Here is a 24,139-nt window from a genome sequence, read left to right on the forward strand (position 1 = left end):
TTGTTCTTCACTAACATTTGTTGATCAACTTTTTGAACACTTTTTTGGATTATATTTTATATTTTATTTTTTATGTTATTGCATATTGTGTATTTTATTTTTTATGTTATTGTATATTGTATATTTTATTTAATTATATCTTAACCTCAGTGGATTAAGTAGCTAGCATTTTTATATCCATTTGCACTCACTCACTATTTGATTGTATCTATACAATTATTTTTCTACCCCCCTTTTTTTGCACTGCAGTGCATTTTTCTATTTTTTGGAACACTATTTTTGTAACACTAATTTTGAACACTATTGTTTGTATTATTGTTTATTAGTTTTTTGCTTGATGCACTTGCTACAGTTGTACTTAGGCTAATTCTGTTTTATTAGTATACACTCTTATTCTAGTGTACCACTCACACTGATCACCTCTTATTACCTCTGGTTTTATTGTAATTATCAGCTTTGGCCCTTTGAGCCGCTTCTGTAAGATATTCCTGTATTTGTAATTTTATTTATATGTGCTTTTTACATTTTTTATATATAGTCTTTTATTACTGATGCTTTTTAACATGGTTCATTAAATAATCTTCTTTTATCTCTCTGTGAGTATATTTATCCCTTGGCCTCTTGTTGGCGCTGTATTCACTTCTTACTACTTGCTGCACATAGATACCTCATGTGATTGGCTCACCCATGTGCATTGCTATTTCTTCAACAAAGGATATCTAAAGAATGAAGGCGTATCCTAGTCACTGCCTCACCAGCCTCTGATGTCACTGCACGTCACTGCACTCTACAAAACAGGGCAAACTCATTCTGTAGATCAAATATATGCCCCTTTAATGGTTAAGACTCTAACGGTTGAGTTCAAGCTATTTTTTCCAGATGATTTATGGCCAGGAAAGGGTACTTTGCCTTTTGACTCAATCACAATAGTAGGTTTTCAGCTATATTTTTAACAGGGAACATAATAGTTTTCTCTGATTACAATACATTTTCGCAATACTTTTTCAACAGGTTTTTGAGACCATTTTACACTTATTGAATTTGACACCTAAATGTACTTGATAAAGACCAAAACTTGCCCTTTGGACATCTTTGCAAGTATTCCAAGACAATTTAGAATAATTGTATCATGTTGCATATGTACAGGACACTCTGAAATGGCAACAGACAACATTTTACAAGTGTGTTTGCATATGTGATCTAGATTCACTAAAGCTCTCATTCATTGCTATTGTATAGTCTGTCTGCAGTGGGCATGACACAATTTTACATATGTAATAAGTACATTTGATATATGTATATGTATTTAATATGTGATATACCTTACACCTAAGGGCATCTTCAGGAAAAATGAGGAAATGGAAATCAGAACCCCAACATCTAGAAATGGCGTGTAGCAATGATGTTCTGTAAATGTTTGTTTCTAATTCACACGCACATTGTTGTGATTGTCAGTTTCAGTACAGTCATCATCATAAACAGACTTTCAAATAGGATTGTGCCTTCCTATAATACTCTAATGTTTAATAAAAATATGTCTGATATTCTGGTCTTGTAATATTGTAATGCAACTAATATTCAACTTCTGTAATAGTCCAAGAAAGTTGCCTATAGCTATAGTAAATCAAAAAGCTATAGTATTTTTTATTTGGATCAGGTATGTAAAAAAAAAGTCAGTACACATTAGATATTCATTTTCAGACAAAAAATAAATGTTAGCTTTGAAGTTATTCATATTCTAGTGGGGTTTCTGAATAATTTGAATTATTGTTAATGTATTCATACCACTCCGCACATTAGTAAACATACCTCAAATAATGATCATAATCTACAGATTGTTTACTGATTTTTAAATGTAAGCAATATATATTTTGTTCTGATCTGGTGAATGTTAGGTAGGGTCCTCTCCTGGGACATGATTTTAAACCAGATGATACTGGGGAACAAAAGATACATTAATCCATTTAAAAAAATGTTTGGAAAAGTATATTAAAAATACTTTATGTAAATAACGCCATGGTAATTAAAATAAATAGACTTAAAGGTTAATTTGTGTGAAAACAATTCTGCTAAGGAAATTAATTATGCACATTACAAAATACACAGCTGTTTAGAAAGGAAATATTTCCTCTCATTGACTGAGTGGACAAAACCAACACTGCTTAAAGGGATATAAATATAAATATATATTGCACTGGTCCATATATAATGAAAAAATAGTGGAATACCTTCTATTTTAATTTCTTTCTACTTCCGGCGCAATCACGGTGGGCAACCTGAGTTCTACACTATAGTCTGATGCATGCGCTATTTTATTCTATCGGTACCTCGCATGCACACTTTTTCAACAATGTAATCGATGATGTCACCTTCAGAACGTTTACGTGACCGGAGTCTGATCACAGCTGCAAGAACCGCAGCGAACAAGCAGATTTCTAAATCGTAAATATTTCAGGAACCCCTACACAAAATTCTTTTAAACTAAAGAAGTTGCATAGACACAATTACAGCTAGATTTAGAGTTCTGCGGCCAAAGGGGTGCGTTAGCTACGCGTGATTTTTTTCCCCCCGCACCTTTTAAACAACACTGGTATTTAGAGTTCTCTGAAGGGCTGCGTTAGGCTCCAAAAAGGAAGCGTACAGGCATATTTACCGCCACTGCAACTCTCAATATAAGCGGTGCTTACGGACGCGGCCAGCTTAAAAAACGTGCTTGTGCACGATTCCCCCATAGGAAACAATGGGGCAGTTTGAGCTGAAAAAAAACCTAACACCTGCAAAAAAGCAGCATTCAGCTCCTAACGCAGCCCCATTGTTTCCTATGGGGAAACACTTCCTATGTCTGCACCTAACACTCTAACATGAACCCCGAGTCTAAACACCCCTAACCTTACACTTATTAACCCCTAATCTGCCGACCCCGCTATCGCTGATCCCTGCATATTATTATTAACCCCTAATCTGCCGCTCCGTACACCGCCGCAACCTATGTTATCCCTATGTACCCCTAATCTGCCCCCCCCAACGTCGCCGCTACCTACCTACACTTATTAACCCCTAATCTGCGGACCGGACCTCACCGCTACTCTAATAAATGTATTAACCCCTAAAGCTAAGTCTTACCCTAACCCTAACACCCCCCCTAAGTTAAATATAATTTAATAAGAAATAAAATAATTCTTATTAAATAAATTATTCCTATTTAAAGCTAAATACTTACCTGTAAAATAAACCCTAATATAGCTACAATATAAATAATAATTTTTTTAACCCCCTAATCTGCCGACCGCACACCGCCGCAACCTACATTATCCCTATGTACCCCTAATCTGCTGCCCCTAACATCGCCGACCCCTACATAATATTTATTACCCCCTAATCTGCCCCCCCAACGTCGCCGCTACCTACCTACACTTATTAACCCTAATCTGCCGACCGGACCTCACCGCTACTCTAATAAATGTATTAAACCCTAAAGCTAAGTCTAACCCTAACCCTAACACCCCCCTAAATTAAATATAATTTTATTCTAACGAAATAAAATAATTCTTATTAAATAAATTATTCCTATTTAAAGCTAAATACTTACCTGTAAAATAAACCCTAATATAGCTACAATATAAATAATAATTATATTGTAGCTATTTTAGGATTTATATTTATTTTACAGGCAACTTTGTATTTATTTTAACCAGGTACAATAGCTATTAAATAGTTAATAACTATTTAATAGTTACCTAGTTAAAATAATTACAAAATTACCTGTAAAATAAATCCTAACCTAAGTTACAATTAAACCTAACACTACACTATCAATAAATAAATTAAATAAACTATCTACAATTATCTACAATTATATCAACTAAACTAAATTACAAAAAAAACAAACACTAAATTACAAAAAATAAAAAAAGATTATAAGAATTTTAAACTAATTACACCTACTCTAAGCCCCCTAAAAAAATAACAAAGCCCCCCCCAAAAAAAAAATGCCCTAGCCTATTCTAAAATAAAAATTGTAAAGCTCTTTTACCTTACCAGCCCTTAAAAGGGCCTTTTTGCGGGGCATGCTCTTTTGCATTTACATAAACATACAATACCCCCCCCAACATTACAACCCACCACCCACATACCCCTAATCTAACCCAAACACCCCTTAAAAAACCTAACACTAAGCCCCTGAAGATCTTCCTACCTTGTCTTCACCACGCCGGGTATCACCGATCCGTCTAGAAGAGGGTCCAAAGTCTTCCTCCTATCCGGCAAGAAGAGGAGATCTGGACCGGCAAACATCTTCATCCAAGCGGCATCTTCTATCTTCTTCCATCCGGCGCGGAGCGGGACCATCTTGAAGCAGCCGACGCGGATCTATCCTCTTCTTCCGGCGACTCCTGCCGAATGAAGGTTCCTTTAAGGGACGTCATCCAAGATGGCGTCCCTCGAATTCCGATTGGCTGATAGGATTCTATCAGCCAATCGGAATTAAGGTAGGAAAAATCTGATTGGCTGATTGAATCAGCCAATCAGATTCAAGTTCCGATCAGCCAATAGAATGCGAGCTCAATCTGATTGGCTGATTGGATCAGCCAATCGGATTGAACTTGAATCTGATTGGCTGATTCAATCAGCCAATCAAATTTTTCCTACCTTAATTCCGATTTGCTGATAGAATCCTATCAGCCAATCAGAATTCGAGGGACGCCATCTTGGATGACGTCCCTTAAAGGAACCTTCATTCTGTGTTAGGACGTCGGAAGAAGAGGATGGATCCGTGTCGGCTGCTTCAAGATGGTCCCGCTCCGCGCCGGATGGAAGAAGATAGAAGATGCCGCTTGGATGAAGATGTTTGCCAGTCCGGATCTCCTCTTCTTGCCGGATAGGATGAAGACTTTGGACCCTCTTCTGGACCTCTTCTTGCCGGATAGGAGGAAGACTTCGGACCCTCTTCTGGACGGATCGGTGATACCCGGCGTGGTGAAGACAAGGTAGGAAGATCTTCAGGGGCTTAGTGTTAGGTTTTTTAAGGGGTGTTTGGGTTAGATTAGGGGTATGTGGGTGGTGGGTTGTAATGTTGGGGGGGGTATTGTATGTTTATTTAAATGCAAAAGAGCTGTTTTCTTTGGGGCATGCCCCGCAAAAGGCCCTTTTAAGAGCTGGTAAGGTAAAAGAGCTTTACAATTTTTATTTTAGAATAGGGTAGGGCATTTTTTATTTTGGGGGGCTTTGTTATTTTTTTTAGGGGGCTTAGAGTAGGTGTAATTAGTTTAAAATTCTTGTAATCTTTTTTTATTTTTTGTAATTTAGTTTAGTTTATATAATTGTAGATAGTTTATTTAATTTATTTATTGATAGTGTAGTGTTAGGTTTAATTGTAACTTAGGTTAGGATTTATTTTACAGGTAATTTTGTAATTATTTTAACTAGGTAACTATTAAATAGTTATTAACTATTTAATGGCTATTGTACCTGGTTAAAATAAATACTGAGGCCTCGCTTCCATTGAGTCGTAATTCAGTTTGCGTGCACTCGCAAACCGATAAATATGCTGTCGGAAGCAATATCGTTTATCGACTGTTTCCAATGGCGCGTTATACCTTAATATCGGCTTCCGGACTTCGGCTGCCGAAAAGATTTTCGCGTCCCATAGAAAGTAATATAAGCCGTTAATCGATAAATTATACCAGGTTTCCATTGAAAGCGCTAACCGTTAATACACTGTCGGAGGCTGTCGATACATTGAGACATATTACCCCCAGCTCAACTAGGTGTAAAGGAGGAAAAAAGAGCTTTTTGAGGCCTGTTTCTCATTGAAATTGAAAATCAAAAAAAAATTACATATAGAAATATAATTTTATCTAATAATAATCTTCTCCTACATGTATATATGTATGATAATTGTATATATATATTTGACCTATATAAATCATATAATTTTAATAATTACTTTTAACTGTTATGATAAAGGCTGATATATTTAAATTGAAAAATATAATAATTACATTCAGTGTCTTTGAATTTCCGATATGTAACTACATATATTTTGAAATTATAGTTCATATCAAAAATAAAAGTCATGAGTAAGTATATACTTTCAAACTGTTCATTAAATTAAGGATTAGATGAGATGAAGATAAGCCCTCCCCCCCATGTTATTCATTGCAATCACCAGTTTCACATATGTTAACAAGCAACACACAGCTATAAAAAAAAGACCACACCTAGCCTAACCTCAGAACAGATATTTCAAAATGCAGGGTGAGAGAGAAGCTGACAATGCTGAAGTTAGACAGCGTAGGCCTGACATCCCCAGAGTGAGGCTGGATATAGAAACCCTGAATGAGCAGCAGGTGTTTGAAAGTTTCAGGCTCAACAGGGAGAAAATATATCAGTTATATGCCCTGTTGCAAGATAGGCTGGAAAGCCAGGGCTATTCAAGCAGGGCTGTCCCTGGAATGACCAAACTACTAGGGGCACTTCATTTTTTGGCTTCTGGATCCTTTCAGGTGACAGGGGGTATTGTAACTGGGGTGCATAAGTCCACTCTTTCTAAGCATCTTTCAAAAGTTATTGATGGACTTTATGATAATTGCAGAAAATTTATTTTTTTCCCCACATCACCCAGAGGTTGGCGTGATGTTAAGAGGGACTTTTTTCTTTTAGGTGGCATACCCAATGTCCTTGGGGCCATTGACTGCACTCATATTGCCCTAAGACCCCCTGTGCGCAGGGAGATAATATTTAGAAATAGGAAACACTTCCACTCCTTAAATGTGCAGATTATATGTGATGCAAACATGCGCATATTAAATGTTGTGGCAGGGTTCCCAGGAAGTAGCCATGATGCCTACATCCTCAGGAATTCTGGTGTGTGGAGATTGTTTGAGACAAATCAAATGCCTGAAGGACATCTCCTCGGTAAGTGTTTATGTATATATTATGATGCCTTCATGTGTTCAATATTTTGACATTTTATTGTTTCATTGCTTTATAATCCTTTATGTATGTGTCTAAGGGGGTGAAATTGATTAAATAAATAAATTGTTAATCATTTAAAAGATATATATTAACTATGTCATAGTAAGACATATGCATAACATTATTTTATGTCATACATTGCTTTATGGAAAGATGTGTGTTTATCTATCTATCTATATCTATATCTATATATATATATACTGTATATCTATGCATTCATATTTTAGCAGATTCTGCATATCCTCTTAAAAAATGGATTTGGACACCATTGAAAGAGAACCAGGTTGTTGGGCCTGCTGAATTAAGGTAAAATATATATTTATTTTCTGCTCATGTGTGTCAGAAATATTGATTGTGCCTTGCAAAATGCTCACTATAATCTGTAGAAAAGTAGGACCAGTACACACTTCATAGGAATGTCCCTTTAAATCACTCTTGGGTGAATGTAGGTGCAAACCTGGAGGACCTCCTTTTCCAAAGTCCCAGTAAATGTAATGAAATAGAACACACAGGTAGCACTCTATGTGGAGCAACAGCACCTTTATTGAGCAACGTTTCGGGGCTCCTGCCCCTTTATTAAGCTATATATCTGTGTTTGTGCACATACATTTGTTGCTTGATTATCTTGTGTGTGTGTGTATATATCACTATCACAGACATAACAATGTTGTACTGAGTGCCTTTAAAGGGACAGTCAAAATACAAATCATCTATTATCAGTGAAGCATTTATAAATCTCTCTGCTTCAATATAAATATATTTATATATATATAAAATGGTTTAAAGATTTATAAGATCAAACCAGGAATGTAGTTAGCTCATTAGTATTTGATTTGTCTTCACATTATATATTATAATCATATTTCTTGTTCTTTTAATACAGATATAATGAAGCACATATCCGAACACGTGCTATAATAGAACGACTGTTTGGTGTTCTAAAAATGCGCTTTCGCTGCCTGGACAGATCAGGGGGGGATCTCCAATTCAGTCCGGAAAAAGCTATTAAAATCATAGTGGCATGTTGCTGTCTACACAACATGGCACAGGAGCATGGGATGTTGAACGACTTACTTCCAACACCACAGCCCCCAGGTGAAATCTTTGAGCCTGATGTAATTAATCATCCCCAACCCCTCAATGCCCATTTGGAGAGATCTGCAACTATTCAAGAATTCTTTTCAGGTATTTTTATAGTATTGTAATGAGACCTTTTAGTTATTTATGATTATGTTTTTTAATAATACACATTTGTTTCTTTTAATGTTTTACAGATTGAAGATTCTCAGAAATGGAATACCACTCCCCTCCCTCTCTCCTCATCCCTATATTTACCACATTTTCCCTAAATAAATGTATACTTTACTCAAATATAGTCATGGTGAATGTTTCTTTATTTCCAGCTATGTACTAATCAATGCATTCATCTTATGATTTATGTATAACATAATTATCTAAAATATCATTTTAATTATATTCCAAATATGACTTTGTTCTCTTGGTATAATTATTTAAAGAGCAGCTATGCACTCCTGGTTAATAAAATTGAGTACATGGGTGAACCAATGACAGACAGGATATATACTGTATGTTGGCAACAATAAACAGCTCCAACATAGGTTCTATGCTGCTCCTGATCTTACCTAAATAAAACTATAATCAAAGGATACTAAGAATATTAAGAAATATAAAGAATATAAATATATTAGATTTGCTTTTAAATATATATGTTTTAGCAAAATAATGGAATTTATGTCACTTTAAAAAAAAAAAGGAAGAGTGTGTTCACAATAAAACATTAATGAACCAGATAAATCATTCAAATCCAATCAACTTACATATGTACTCATAATCAATTTAATCCTTTTATGTTTCTTATTTCAATCATGTATTTAAGTTTAGGAGCCATTCCATTTAATGCTCATCACCTGTGGTGCACTTGCTGATTGTTGCCTACATTTAGACAACAATCATCAAGCGCTCCCCATGTGCAGATTCAAAATGGGTAGATTCCTAAGATAACATTCCTGTTTTATTAAATTACAGATGATAATTAAGTTAAATAGATTATAGGATTACATATTTAAGTATATAAATACTGCATGCTCTAATTCCTGAGTTTTATTTTTAATAGGCTATCCCTTTAAGAAATATATCAGATGCTCATTTCAAAGAGACAAATCCAGATATAATATAATCCTTAAAATAAAGATACATTATCAATACATACAATCCCCTGAGATTGCACACTTGAATGGCATGGTTACCTCATAGAAAATAATATAGAAAAATAAGTCAAAGGAAAAAATCTTTTTATCATGAAGATGAGTTTTATTATTACAGATTTACCCTCATTCAAATGTAATTTTCAATGTGAAAATCATATTTATTCAATACAAAACAATGACACATTAAAGTTATAATGTGTCATAGTACTAATATTTATAAAATATATGTAATGTCATGTCTGCTAAAGCAGATAATACATTTGCAATATTTAGACTATTAACCAAAATACATAAGTGCTTAATATGACATACTTCAAGAGATATGAAGTATTGTCTTTAACATGGAGTTATTGAAACAATTTAAAAGTGCATTGTGCATTGGTCCCAGGGAGAGTCTGTGTCTGTTCATATGATGTCAATTAAAATGTATTAATCACCTCTATATCATGGCAATCACATATATGTTGTGTATACACCAGTGCTTAAATATCATAAAGATACATTTATCTAATTATTCTAAATATTGAATAATAATCTTGACAAAAAGGAGTGCGTTAGTCATGATAGGTATATATTTCAGATATTACATTCCACATAGGACTATAATGAATGCAAGGTATTTGGCCATATCAACAGGAAGGAATATTTACTTTTCAACTCTTCTATAACTGTATAAGCCTTATTAGCTTCATCTGAAGGAGCAAACAACATATGCTTGTGGAATATAAATCATAACATTTACACATGTCACGTTGACCAATGTTAGATAGCATATACTGTATAAATTTCAGACACGTATCCCCAAGTATTCTTAAACGGCATAATATCCTCAATAAAAGGACACATACATTTATCAACAATTTACACCTGCATATTAATTGACATCATGTGAAATAAAAATGAATAAAGCTGTTAATGTTTTTGAAAATAAACAGCTATTAAAACAATTTTGAAATATATTTTCTAATTTTGATTAGAAAAATATATGCATATTTATGAGATGGAAATCACACTTAAGAAAGTGCTTCATAAAAAAATTAGATATTATATATCTTGAAAGAATTTAAAAAGAAAAATACTTCTTAATGCTTGCGGCGGGATTTGGCCTTTGGAGGAGAGGTACTTGGGATGGAAGTGTGGCGTCTTGGGCGACGCACACCAGCTGGCTGGGAGGCTAAAAGATGTGATTCAGGGTCCTGCAGGGAGATAACGGAGGATGCGAGTGAGGAGGGAGTTTGCGGCCTATCTGCAACCCTCTCCACTGCCTCTGCCAGGCGGACGAGTGCAGCATTATGTATGTCCATCTGGCTCTGTAGCCTCCTGAAATCCTGCTGCTGCTGGAGCCTAGTAAGTCTAAGCTCCCTGTGAATGAGCCTCAGTAGAGCATCCTGCTGGGACTGCGCGGGGATATTGGATTCCATGGGGGGCACTTGTGGCTGTATAGGTGTCTCCGGCACATATTCCTGGCTCTGTGTGAGGTTGTCGTCACTCAGTCTTGGGGACTGTGTGGGTGGCTCAATATCCAATTGAGGACAGACATTGGTGGGGGGTGGTGGTGATTGTTGTGGTGGTGGTAGTGGTGGCGGCATTTGTTGTGCCATGGGAGGGTGCTGAATGTGTTGTTGAGGTGGCATATAGTACATATGCTGCGGTGGAGGATGCATCTGCTGATGCTGTGGTGATGGAGGATGCATCTGCTGATGCTGTGGTGATGGAGGATGCATCTGCTGATGCTGTGGTGATGGAGGATGCATCTGCTGATGCTGTGGTGATGGAGGATGCATCTGCTGATGCTGTGGTGATGAAGGAGGCATCTGCTGATGCTGTGGTGGTGGAGGATGCATCTGCTGATGCTGTGGTGATGAAGGAGGCATCTGCCGATGCTGTGGTGGTGGAGGATGCATCTGATAATGCTGCGTTGGAGGATGCATCTGATAATGCTGCGTTGGAGGATGCATCTGATAATGCTGCGTTGGAGGATGCATCTGATAATGCTGCGTTGGAGGATGCATCTGATAATGCTGTGGTGGAGGATGCATCTGATAATGCTGTGGTGGTGGAGGCTGCATCTGATGATATGTCCTCCCAGATGAATATGGGGATGGGCCAGGAACATTTTCAACCTCATAGGCCAGTGGCTGTTGCTCATCTCCTTCAAGTATGCTGAGGTAGGAGTATCCAGCTTCAATAACATCCCCCTCCTCCTCCTCACTGAATTCCGGAACATCACTGGCCTCCGGTCTTGTTGAGGACTCATACTCATGTTCCAATTCTGAAAAATAAATTGTAATTATAAATTAATCTGATGAAACATCTAACATTTGAAAATCAATTTTATAGATATAGTTTTATATATATATATATATATATATATATATATATATATATATAATTTCTGTATGAACTTAAACATATTTAACCAGAGGTGTATATTTAAAGATTGTGCCTCTAAGCGACTCTTTGTATTACACATAGTCCATATATATGATATAGATAGAAAGAATTTAAATCTATACCCTTGCTTGTTTGAGCAGATAGCCACTCCAGAAATCAGGATGAATATATCCACTACAACTATGTTAAGATGCCATTAAAGGGGCAATGAAGTACAAATTAAACTTTCATGATTCAGACAGAGCATGCAAATTTAGTCAACATTTAATATTTTACTCCTATTATCATATTTTCTTCCTTCTCTTGGTATCTTTATTTGAGAAGCAAGAATGTAAAGCTTAAGAGCCAGACAATATTTGTTTCAGAACCTGGGTTGCTGTTGCTTATTGGGTGGCTAAATGTAGCCACCAATCACGAGCGCTAGCCAGGGTTCTGAACAAAAAATGCAAAGTCTCCATAGCTTACATTCCTACTTTTTCAGAAAAAGATACCAAGAGAACAAAGAAATATCTATAATAGTAGTACATTAGAGAGTTGCTTAAAATTGCTGCTCTATCTGAATCATGAAATAAAAAAATTGGGTTTACTATCACTTTAAGTTACTGTGCAAATTAGACTTTGAACCATGTAAAACATTACTTGTACTAATCCTACCTAGGTATGTTTTCCACTGATGCTTGAACACAATTGATTACTAAACATATATAATATATGAACATTCTATATTCTGTATTACACATGTGTATGATTACATTTATATTTTAAAAAACAAAGCCGATATATATTTCTGATGTTAACATATATTTGTTAGAAATAAAACATTTATTACATATGATATTTAATATTCACCTTCATGGACCTCTTCAGCTGGCACTGATGTGTCCATTGTCCCCTTACATCCGTAAACAGATTCATCTGAGATGACATTGGCCATCATCTCCTCCCATGACCTTAGGTGTATCCTCTTGCTAGGACCACCACCTGTCCCACGTGCATATTTGGCCTGCTGTGCCAGCTTAGCTTTGGTTTCCCTCCTGCAGTCATGATAGCGGTGTTTAATGCTGGCAATAGAACGATTACGTCCTAAGCAGCTGACTGCCACTCGAATCTCCTCCCACAGCTTATTCCGGACAGCCGGCCTCAGGTTAGGGTTCTCCAGCTGAGCTGCCCTCTCCAAGTATGCCTCAACAAGAGCCTCCTTCTCCTCCTCAGAGTACCTCTCCTCTCTTAGCCTGCCCTTCACACCTGAAGGGCCAGCAGACACAGACTCTCCCTCCTGTGACTGGGGACCAGCCCTCTCTACCTCCTCTGTCCCTGCAGGCTGTGACAGGCTACCACCAGCCCCACCCCCAGTTGCCACAGTCTGCCCCACTTTCCCTTTTCTTTTTGTGCCTAGCTGAGGCTGACTCCTCCTCACTCCTCCCACCTCCATTCCTCTTCCACCCTCTCTCCTTCCCTCCTCTGCCAGGGTTTGAGGAAGGACAAATCCTCCACCCAAACCTCGGCCCCTATTCCTGCCCATACTACTCCCTACTTCCCCCCTCCCCCTCCCTCTATCCACCCTCACCACTGCCCTCCCCCTAGCCACCCCCTTCCCAACTCCACTAGGCCTATCCATCCCTTTCTCCTTCCTCCCTAACTCTAACCTAACACTAAAGTCCCTAGCTTACCTAACTACACTAAGTCACCTAACTAAACCCTATATTAAATAGCCCCAAAACTAACTACCTAACCTATCTAGACCCTAACTATCTCTATTCTATATCCCTCAAAATAAAAATAAAATGTGGGGGTGAAAATAAACAAAGGGATGTAAATGAAAAAGGAAAAACTAAGGAGGATTAGAACAAAATTATAGACAAATAATAAGGGATGCAAATGAAGAAAGGGGTGAGCTATATAGTCAAATGAAACAAAAAATATGGGATGTAAAAAATAAATAGGATGGGAAAAATGTATATATATAAAAAAAAAAGTTATATAGTGAGGAAGGGAAAGGTAGTCAAAGGGGGGATGGGAAGTGGAATAAGGGGATTAATGAAAGGAGTAATAAAGGAAGATGGGGATATGGGGGTTAATGAAAAAAAATATGTGAATGTGTTTGTATCAAATAAAAGTGTGTATGTGTGTGTGTGTGTATTTGTGTGTATAAACTAATGTGTGTTAATTAACTAATGTATGGATGCGTGTGTGTGTTCCTAATATTATATGAGGCCTACAATAAGAATATATGAAAATCAAATATCAAACTCTCCACTAACTCTCAAACAACTCTCAAAAACCCAAAACTCCTACCAACGCAACTAGCTCCCGTGTCTTTCTCTCTAGAGGCGATCACAGGTAAAGAGCGCAGGCGCAAACCGGTATTCTTATAGACAGAGGTCGGGTTACCATGGCAATGCACTTGTTATGGCGCGCTTTTCGACAAATCCGACATCGGTTGGCAACGCAAACTTACGTACGGCCGAAAAGAGCGACTGCGCGCAACACGCTAATCTTTTCAATGGAAACCTGGTACTAAAATGGAGCCGTAAATTACCTTTAGCTGTCGTCCGCTTCGGTAGCTTACGGCTCCATTTTTAACGACTCAATGGAAGCGAGGCCAAAGTTGCCTGTAAAATAAATATAAATCCTAAAATAGCTACAATATAATTATTATTTATATTGTAGCTATATTAGGGTTTATTTTACAGGTAAGTATTTAGCTTTAAATAGGAATAATTTATTTAATAAGAATTATTTTATTTCGTTAGAATAAAATTATATTTAACTTAGGGGGGTGTTAGGGTTAGGGTTAGACTTAGCTTTAGGGTTTAATACATTTATTAGAGTGGCGGTGAGGTCCGGTCGGCAGATTAGGGTTAATAAGTGTAGGTAGGTAGCGGCGACGTTGGGGGGGCAGATTAGGGGGTAATAAATATTATGTAGGGGTCGGCGATGTTAGGGGCAGCAGATTAGGGGTACATAGGGATAATGTAGGTTGCGGCGGTGTGCGGTCGGCAGATTAGGGGGTTAAAAAAATTTAATATAGTGGCGGCGATGTGGGGGGACCTCGGTTTAGGGGTACATAGGTAGTTTATGGGTGTTAGTGTACTTTAGAGCACAGTAGTTAAGAGTTTTATGAACCGGCGTTAGCCCATAAAGCTCTTAACTCCTGGCTTTTTTCTGCGGCTGGAGTCTTGTTGTTAGATTTCTAATGCTCACTTCAGCCAAGACTCTAAATACCGACGTTAGAAAGATCCCATTGAAAAGATAGGATACGCAATTGGCATAGGGGGATCTGCGGTATGGAAAAGTCGCGGCTGGAAAGTGAGCGTTAGACCCTTTCCTGACTGACTCTAAATAGCAGCGGGCAGTAAAAAACAGCGTTAGGACCCCCTAACGCTGGTTTGGACGGCTAACGCAGAACTCTAAATCTAGGCGATATATATCAGGTGCCGTAAATAATTATCTTCCCCCCCTAGACTAACGAGCATTCTCTAAAAGTTTAAAAAAAAGTTTTTTTTTTAACTCACTAAGGTATATTAAACTCTTATGCATTAAACCACTGGTTTTCAAACCTGTCCTCAGGCTCCCTAACAGTCCACATTTTTTCTGAACTAGAGCACAGGTGAAACAATCAGCTGATTAGTAAACCTAGTTATTTTACCTGCTCTCATCCAAGGTTATCCAGAAAACCTGGCCTGTTTGGGAGGCCTGAAGACAGGTTTGAAAACCAGTGCATTAAACATTTAGGGCTAGATTACAAGTGGAGCGCTAATTTATCGTGCGCCCGTAAATAGGAAGATTTGCCTGTTTACAGGCACGCGATAAATAACCAGCCATTACAGCTCGCAGTATTAGCAATTAGCGCTCTGAAAATGATCCAGAGATCAGATCTCTGGTTAATTTTCAAAATATCCCCCAATTGCCCCTAAAATAAGGTATATTGTAGTTTTTTATTTAAAAAAATTTAGCTTTTTTAAAATTAAAAATAAAAGGCACAAAGCAGTTTTTAGGGTTAAAATTGGGGAGTGTAGGGGGTTAGAAAAAAAACAGCACTGAAAATTGCCTTTTACATTGTGGTCTATGGGGAACTGAGTGTTCCCAGTAAATATAGATGTATTTGCTTATATACATCTATATTTATATTAGAAAAGCAAGAGAAAAAGTATGTTAGCGCACAGGAGTCCAAAGTATGCAGTCAAATATTCAATATTTAATGTTCCTGTAATCCGAGATAAAGAAAAAAGGTTTTGGCAAAATAAAGCAAACAAAACAGTGAAAAACCAATGAGTTGCTGTTATCTGTGGTTGTGTACTTACAGGACCCTTGCTCAATCCTATGAGGTAAGGGAAAGGCTCTGTCAGTGAGAGGGAGTGGATCTCTTCCCACCAGTGAATGCGTTAATTCAGCGTACCTCTTGGAGCAGACCTTCCAGTTCTGTATAGTCACTTTAGCTCTGAAGTTTTCAGAGAAAATGACAGAGAAAATTCAATAGCATAATAACGTTTAATATCTGTGGTTCCTTAGTACAAGTAACACATAACAACTCACACTTTGAAATCTCAAGGTAAGGGTAATAGCATCCATATATACAAACATAAAACGGCTGGTTTAAGTTCCTTCTTGTCAGTCCCGTTGGGACAAATGAGTAGCCTGATCTGTAAAACGGATTAAAATTAACAAGGAGTGCCCGGGAAAAGCCGCCCACTTGATGAAACCTTAGGCGTTTTGAAGTATTAAAAGGACTTCTTCATATAAACACATAAATATATATGTATAAAAGCATATACATATATATTTTAAATCTGCTGACCATAGCTGCGCGACTTACCCTCTTTGCTGTGCTAGGTTCTCATGCTGTGGAGCCTATGGAAGCGCACGCTCTATTAAGCTTCCATGCAATGCGAATGTGAGGTCACATTCACATTGTGGCTCACTTCAAATACCAGCGCTTCATTTCAAAGATCAAGTAAGTGCAATTTAAAGTGGATTAGATAATCTTTCAGATGATATTTTGATTATATGGTAATTTTTGTAAACTTTTATAATCCTTTTTTTGGTTGACATGTTATCACTGAGGGGCCTATGAAACAGCAGTTATAAAGCAGTAGTCACAAAGACCGCTGCTCCATAACCTGTCCACCTGCTCTGAGCAGGCGGACAGAAATCGCAGGAAATCAACCCGATCAAGTACGATCGGGTTGATTGACACCCCCCTGCTGGCGGCCGATTGGCCGCGATTCTGCAGGGGGCGGCGTTGCACCAGCAGCTCTTGTGAGCTGCTGGTGCAATGCTGAATACGGCGAGCGTATTGCTTGCCGTATTCAGCGAGGTCTGGCGGACCTGATCATCACTATAGAACACAACAAGCGCACCCCTCTGTACCCTCCCTGGTAGTGCCCTGGCATAAATGGCATGTAGCACAGTGCTTTATTATAATATCACACACTTGTGTGCTACTGCTCTGTTATAGCTTATGCATGATGTGACATATATTACATACACACTGACTATAGAACACAGCAAGCGCCCCCCTATCTATCCTCTCTGGTAGTGTTACTTAGTTTCAATTTTAAAGATCTTCTTTGCTGCAATGCTGCCTGCTGGTACTGCTCCTTCTTCCCGCTCTCCTATGTCCTGCACAGCGCCTGGTTGGCTCCTCCCTCTTCCTCCCTCCGCCAGAAAGTGACTGGCTGAAACTGGAGGGAACATATAGCAGCATGGGGTAGTGCTGCCTGGTAGAGCCAGAACGTGTGGTGGTGGGGCGTTAGAATGGAGCACAACAAAGACTGGGCCCGGGGCAGCTGCCCCTTTTGCCCTGCGTTAAAGACGACCCTGCAGTCCTGCAAGTGTTGGTGTGGAAAATCATGTCTTGGCTGGCAAATTTTTTAGAAACTGAGCCTTAATAAGAAAATCAGAGAAAACAAATTTGTATATCTGACAGAAGAAAGAGGATTTAAAGAAACCAAAAAAAATAAATTTTATTATTTCAGCATTTTAAATAGAAATACATTCTGCAGCATAATGTGTAATTGCCTATACTATGCTTGTGCAATGCCGCCCCTGAAGATTCACGGACAATCAGCCGCTAGCAGGGGTGTCAATCAACCCAATCGTATGTGATCGTGTTGATTGCTGTACGCCTCTCGGAGGCGTCGGATACAGTTAAGGAGCAGCAGTCTTTAGAATGCTCTACCTTAGCTCTCGCTCTTGATCCTATGATGAATATCTTTCCTAACTGAGCCATAATTTTACACCTTGGCTGCCAGTAACTTACAAATCAATAATTTTACCTCATTGGCTGCCAGTAACTTACAAATCAATAATTTAACCTCATTGGCTGCCAGTAAGATGTGTAAACAGAAGTAATTTGACCCTCTTGACTGCCCTCACTTCCTTCTGCTCTACGTTTGTAATACGTTGATGCATAGGAGACTTGTATTTTTATTTATATTTAGCAAACATTTAGGGACTTTAAAAAATTGAAGAGTCCAGTATTTTTTGTGAAGATTTTACTGGACAGCTTGCTAAAATACTTGACTGCTTGGTTGAATACTGGACACCTGACAACCATAATGATATCTTAGTTCTCAAATTGCACCAAAGTCCTGACACAAATCATGTTGTATATTCTCATTTTAGATTAAATAACAGAAGCTGGCCTTGCTTAGGGACAAACAGCTTGTTTACTCCTCTAGCAGAATATACAGTTGCGGTATTCTTGTAGTCAGGATAAGTTAACCTTGTAACAACAGCTACATTTTTAATGAGATGTGGGTTTCTTTTGAAAACCTACAATAAAATGTTTGTAATTAACCTATGATAATTAACTCCATTAATTTACCTTAAATACTGGAGAAATCTTGGACGTTGTGTTTTTCATTGATGAAGCAAATTTTTCTTATAATTTGAATGCAACAGAATTTCTTTTTTTTTTTTTATTATCAAAAGTAGAGTAGAACCCCTGTATTCATCTATTATGTTACCATGGGCCAAAAATATTAAATAGAAAATTCCAGAAATAAATGATTCAGAAGTTTCAAATTGCACATCATCCTGAGCAGCATGATGAAACCTTCATCTCTCTTTGTCCTCTGTACCCACGCTGGCCCGCTTTACTGGCATCCAGTTAGCCTCTAGCATTCTCTCTGTCTGCATTCGCTGCTGCGTTATTGCAGTATTGTTGTGAGTACCCACAATAGGCTAAGATCTTTTTTAAGAAATAAATGTAAAAATGTAATGTAAAAATGTATTTAACCCTTTAACCCAATTGGACATAGATCTATGTCATACAGTACATAGCCCATCATACCGCATACACCCAAGCAGTCTCGGTTGTCAAGTGACAGCCGAAAGCTGCTGTTTCTGGGCTTTCAGCATCTGCCTTCATATGGTAACAGAGCACAATCAGTGCTCTATTACCAAATGAAGGCAGATTGATAGATTGTTATAGACAGTGACACGGTCTGTGTCACTCTCTGTAACAGTCTCTGTTGGTGCCAGTGGTAGATGTGGGAGGGAAGGAGGGAGGCGGCCCTACACTACAGAAAATAAAGTTTATAAGGGAGATGGAGGGACAGGAAGCTACACTACGGAACAGTGTGGAATGGGAGGGAGGCACTCTACCGAAAAATTGCGGGAAGCGAGGAGGTAGTTGGCACCACTACACTACAGAATTTTTATTTTAAATAATTTAAAATAGGTATAAAATGGGTACAGAAGATGGCGCATTTCATTGGAAAGAGGGAGGGTTAGAGAGCTGTTTGGGAGGGATCTGGGAGGTGGAGGTAAATTCGGGATCCTACACTGCAGAAAAAAATAAATAATTAAAATACATTTTTTTTTTAAAAAAAGATTGTCTGCCAGTACCTAAGATGGTGGTGAGGAGTGTGGGGAGAGAGCTGTTTGTGTGGATCAGAGAAGTTGGAGGGTAATACCTACATTACAATACTATTACCTTACCAGCCAAACAAATTAACCCCTTCAGTGCCGGGAATTTCAGAAGTATAGTGTGCAGCTGTAATTAGCGCCCTTCTAATTACCAAAAAGCAATGGTCAAGCCATGCTTGTCTGATATTTCTGAACAAAGGGGATCCCAGAGAAGCTTGTACAACCATTTGTGTTATGACTTCACAGCAGTTTGTAAAAAAAAATTAGTGAGAAACCCAAAGTTTGTTAAAAAAGTTTTTTTTTATTTGATCGCATTTGGCAGTGAAATGGTGGCATGAAATATACCAAAATGGTCCTAGATCAATACCTTGGGTTGTCTACTTAAAACAAATAGATAGTTTTGATAGGTAAATAAAAAAACAAGGCTCTGTTTCTATTTAAATTAAAGTGAAAGTACATTTTATGGAAACAATATTAATGCCATGGATTCCAATTATACCGATATTTTTAGTCGCTAATTTTTTTTTTTATAATTCATTATTATTATTTACATTTTATACTTTCATCTCTTATACTATCTCGTATCTTCCTCCGCCCCCTGTTCATTTTATGCTTCTGTTATGTTACACGTAAGAGCGGTCCCACCCGCTCTTACGTGTTCATCCGTGTGCATTCTTGTGAAGTTAAATTTATTGCACAAGCTTGCTTAGTGCCAATGCAGCAAACTCATTTGCTGTTTCCCTATTGAGGGTAATGCGCATGCGTGTCTCATGGACGCGCTTTTAGACACGGAGTAAATTCAATGAGACACGCATTTTCAGACGCCACTGGGGGGCCAATAGAAATAGTTAAAAACGATATTCGTCATCTGAAAATAAAGTTTTTTTTTGGAGGCAGACGGAGGAATGGCGATATAGTGATCTGAATTCAAAGGAACATTTATGTGATAAATATAAAATATTTCAGAAAAACATTAATTAAACTCCACTTATTTTGAGCTGTATTTTGTTTTGAGGCATAGAGGTGCAGGCAGCTTTGCTTTCAATTTAAGTGATTACAAAAAATGCTAATAATTCTCATGTACTTTGGGGTTTTCTCTGAAATTCCCGGTAGTGAAGGGGTTAAACTGTGTGTGTATAAGATATTTTCTTCTATAAGGTACGACGAGTCCACGGATTCATCCTTTGCTTGTGAGATATTATCCTCCTGCTAACAGGAAGTGGCAAAGAGCACCACAGCAGAGCTGTCTATATAGCTCCTCCATTAGCTCCACCCCCCAGTCATTCTCTTTGCCTACTCTAAGTACTAGGAAGGGTAAAGTGAAAGAGGTGATAAAATATTAGTTTTTAATTTCTTCAAGCAAGAGTTTTTTGTTTTAAATGGTACCGGTGTGTACTATTTACTCTCAGGCAGCAGATGGACGAAGACTTCTGCCTGGAGGATGATGATCTTAGCATTTGTCACTATGATCCAGTGCAGTTCCCACAGAGGCTGAGGGGTGCAAGAAACTTCAGTGTGAGGAACGTTTTTCATGCTATATAGCAGTGAGGTATCTTCAGTCATTTTTTCTGGAGAGACTGTGTATTTCAGAAAGGCTGACAGTATCCCCATGAGGGTAAGGGTAAGCAGTAATCCTAAGAGCTATAGAAGGGCATTACTAAGCTTGCATAAGGGGCTAATTAAAAAATGGTTGACACTGGTTTTTGAATGTTTGTGGGCAAACGTTTTATGAACTGGGAGTGCTGTTAACGTTTTGTGGGCAATAACGTTTTTTTGTGGCAACTTTATTGAGGGTACACTTGGCTTAATTTTTGGGTCTCAGAACCCACATGGCTAGTTTAAAACCGCTCTGGTGCGGTTCTTTGAGGCTGTAGCGACATCAAGTGAGATGGGCGGGGCCTATTTTTGCGCCTCAGATGCGCAGTTGTTTTCCCTTAGCAAGCAGCAAGGTCCAACTCCTGAGGGCCCTTGTGGAAGTTTTGGGCCAAATCAAAGCTTTAACCCCATATTTACTATCACTGTGGGCAGGTAGGCGCCACAGCAGGGCTGTGGCGAGGTGCTGGGGGTGTTTTTTCCGGATTTAGGCCTTATTTCAATCCGGTTTGCACATTAAAGGGTTAAATGTTTTATTTTCTTGTGGGGCAAATTTAACTACACAAATTGAGTCTGCTATCAAAAATTTGGAAAGTTTGGGGTATTTTAATGCAGTTTTGCAGAACGTGTATGCTTTTTTTCTCTTAAAGGCGCAGTACCGTTTTTTAAGATTGTTATTTTTTCACTAAATAAAGTGTTTTCAAGCTTGTTTGTAGTCATTACTAGCCTGTTCAACATGTCTGACATTGAGGAAAGTCAATGTTCAATATGTTTAGAAGCCATTGTGGAATCCCCACTTAGAATGTGTCCCTCATGCACTGAAAGGTCAATAAATTGCAAAGAACATATTTTATCTAATAGAAGTATGTCGCAGGATGATTCTCATTCAGAAGGGAATCAGGTTATGCCATCTAATTCTCCCCAAGTGTCACAACCATTAACGCCCGCACAAGCGACGCCAAGTACTTCTAGTGCGTCTAATTCTTTCACCCTGCAAGATATGGCCGCAGTTATGAATACTACCCTCACAGAGGTTTTATCTAAGCTGCCTGGGTTTCAGGGGAAGCGCCGTAGGTCTGGTGTGAGAACAAATGCTGAGCCCTCTGACGCTTTATTAGCCATATCTGATGTACCCTCACAATGTTCTGAGTTGGGGGTGAGGGATTTGCTGTCTGAGGGAGAGATTTCTAATTCAGGAAAGATGTTCCCTCAGACAGACTCAGATATGATGGCTTTTAAATTTAAGCTAGAACACCTCCGCTTGTTGCTCAGGGAAATTTTAGTGACTCTGGAAGATTGTGACCCTATAGTAGTTCCAGAGAAATTGTGTAAAATGGACAGATTTCTAGAGGTTCCTGCCCACACTGATGTTTTTCCGGTCCCTAAGAGGATTTCGGACATTGTTACTAAGGAGTGGGATAGACCAGGTATTCTGTTCGCTCCCCCTCCTACTTTTAAGAAAATGTTTCCCATATCAGACACCATGCAGGACTCGTGGCAGACGGTCCCTAAGGTGGAGGGAGCTATTTCTACCCTGGCTAAGCGTACAACTATACCTATTGAGGACAGTTGTGCTTTCAAAGATCCTATGGATAAAAAAATTAGAGGGTTTCCTAAAGAAAATATTTGTTCATCAGGGTTTTCTTCTCCAACCTATAGCGTGCATTGTTCCTGTAACTACTGCAGCTGCTTTTTGGTTTGAGGCTCTGGAGGAGGCTCTTCAGGTTGAGACACCATTAGATGATATTCTGGATAGAATTAGGGCTCTCAAGCTAGCTAATTTTTCATTACAGATGCCGCTTTTCAACTGGCTAAATTAGCAGCAAATAATTCAGGTTTTGCCATTTTAGCGCGTAGAGCGTTATGGCTTAAGTCCTGGTCTGCTGACGTGTCATCAAAATCTAAGCTTTTAGCCATCCCTTTCAAAGGTAAGACCCTATTCGGGCCTGAACTGAAAGAGATCATTTCCGACATCACTGGAGGAAAAGGCCATGCTCTTCCTCAGGAATCAGGATAAGACAAATAAGATGAGGACCAAACAAAATAATTTTCGTTCCTTTCGAAACTTCAAAAGGTGGTCCCTCTTCCTCTTCCCCTGCTGCAAAACCAGAGGGGAATTTTGCTCAATCCAAGTCAGTCTGGAGACCTAACCAGACTTGGAACAAAGGTAAACATGCCAAGAAGCCCGCTGCTGCCACCAAGACAGCATGAAGGGGTAGCCCCCGATCCGGGACCGGATCTAGTAGGGGGCAGACTTTCTCTCTTTGCTCAGGCTTGGGCAAGAGACGTTCAGGGCTCCTGGGCTTTAGAAATCGTAACCCAGGTGTATCTTCTAGATTTCAAAGATTCTCCTCCAAGGGGGAGATTCCATCTTTCTCAATTGTCTGCAAACCAGACAAAAAGAGAGGCGTTCTTACGCTGTGTAGAAGACCTATAAACCATGGGAGTGATCCGCCAGTTCCGAAAGTAGAACAGGGGCAGGGTTTTACTCCAATCTGTTTGTGGTTCCCAAAAAAGAAGGAACCTTCAGACCAATTTTAGATCTCAAGATCCTAAACAAATTCCTCAGAGTCCCATCTTTCAAGATGGAGACCATTCGGACTATTTTACCAATGATCCAGGAGGGTCAATATATGACCACCATGGACTTAAAGGATGCGTATCTACACATCCCTATCCACAAAGATCATCACCAGTTCCTCAGGTTCGCCTTTCTGGACAAGCATTACCAGTTTGTGGCTCTTCCCTTCGGGTTGGCCACAGCTCCCAGAATTTTCATAAAGGTGCTAGGGTCCCTTCTGGCGGTTCTAAGGCCGCGGGGCATAGCAGTGGCGCCTTATCTGGACGATATCTTAATTCAGGCGTCGACTTACCAACACGGACATCATGTTGGCTTTTCTAAGATCTCACGGGATGAAGGTGAACGTAAAAAAGAGTTCACTTATCCCTCTCACAAGAGTTTCATTCCTGGGAACTCTGATAGATTCGGTGGACATGAAAATTATTCTGACGGAGGTCAGGAAATCAAAGATTTTAACCACCTGCCTAGCTCTTCATTCCATTCCTCGGCCGTC

General features: G+C 38.7%; 1 protein-coding gene across 3 annotated transcripts in view; it reads left to right on the forward strand.

Annotated features, from left to right (window-relative positions):
* The window catches only part of AIG1 (androgen induced 1), a 717,445-nt gene that overhangs the window by 25,222 nt on the left and 668,084 nt on the right, over positions 1-24,139 (forward strand). The window contains exons 2-4 of one of the 3 annotated variants that reach the window (XR_008402035.1): positions 7,203-7,281; positions 7,859-8,160; positions 8,250-8,346. The exons of 1 other annotated variant lie outside the window; for it this stretch is intronic. The gene's annotated coding sequence lies outside the window, so the exon portion shown is untranslated. Of the gene's footprint in view, positions 1-7,202; positions 7,282-7,858; positions 8,161-8,249; positions 8,347-24,139 lie in introns of those variants that run through there. One more of the 3 variants, XR_008402036.1, reaches the window with a different exon arrangement.

This window comes from Bombina bombina, chromosome 4 (genome assembly GCF_027579735.1).
Source record: "Bombina bombina isolate aBomBom1 chromosome 4, aBomBom1.pri, whole genome shotgun sequence".
NCBI classification, from domain to species: domain Eukaryota; kingdom Metazoa; phylum Chordata; class Amphibia; order Anura; family Bombinatoridae; genus Bombina; species Bombina bombina.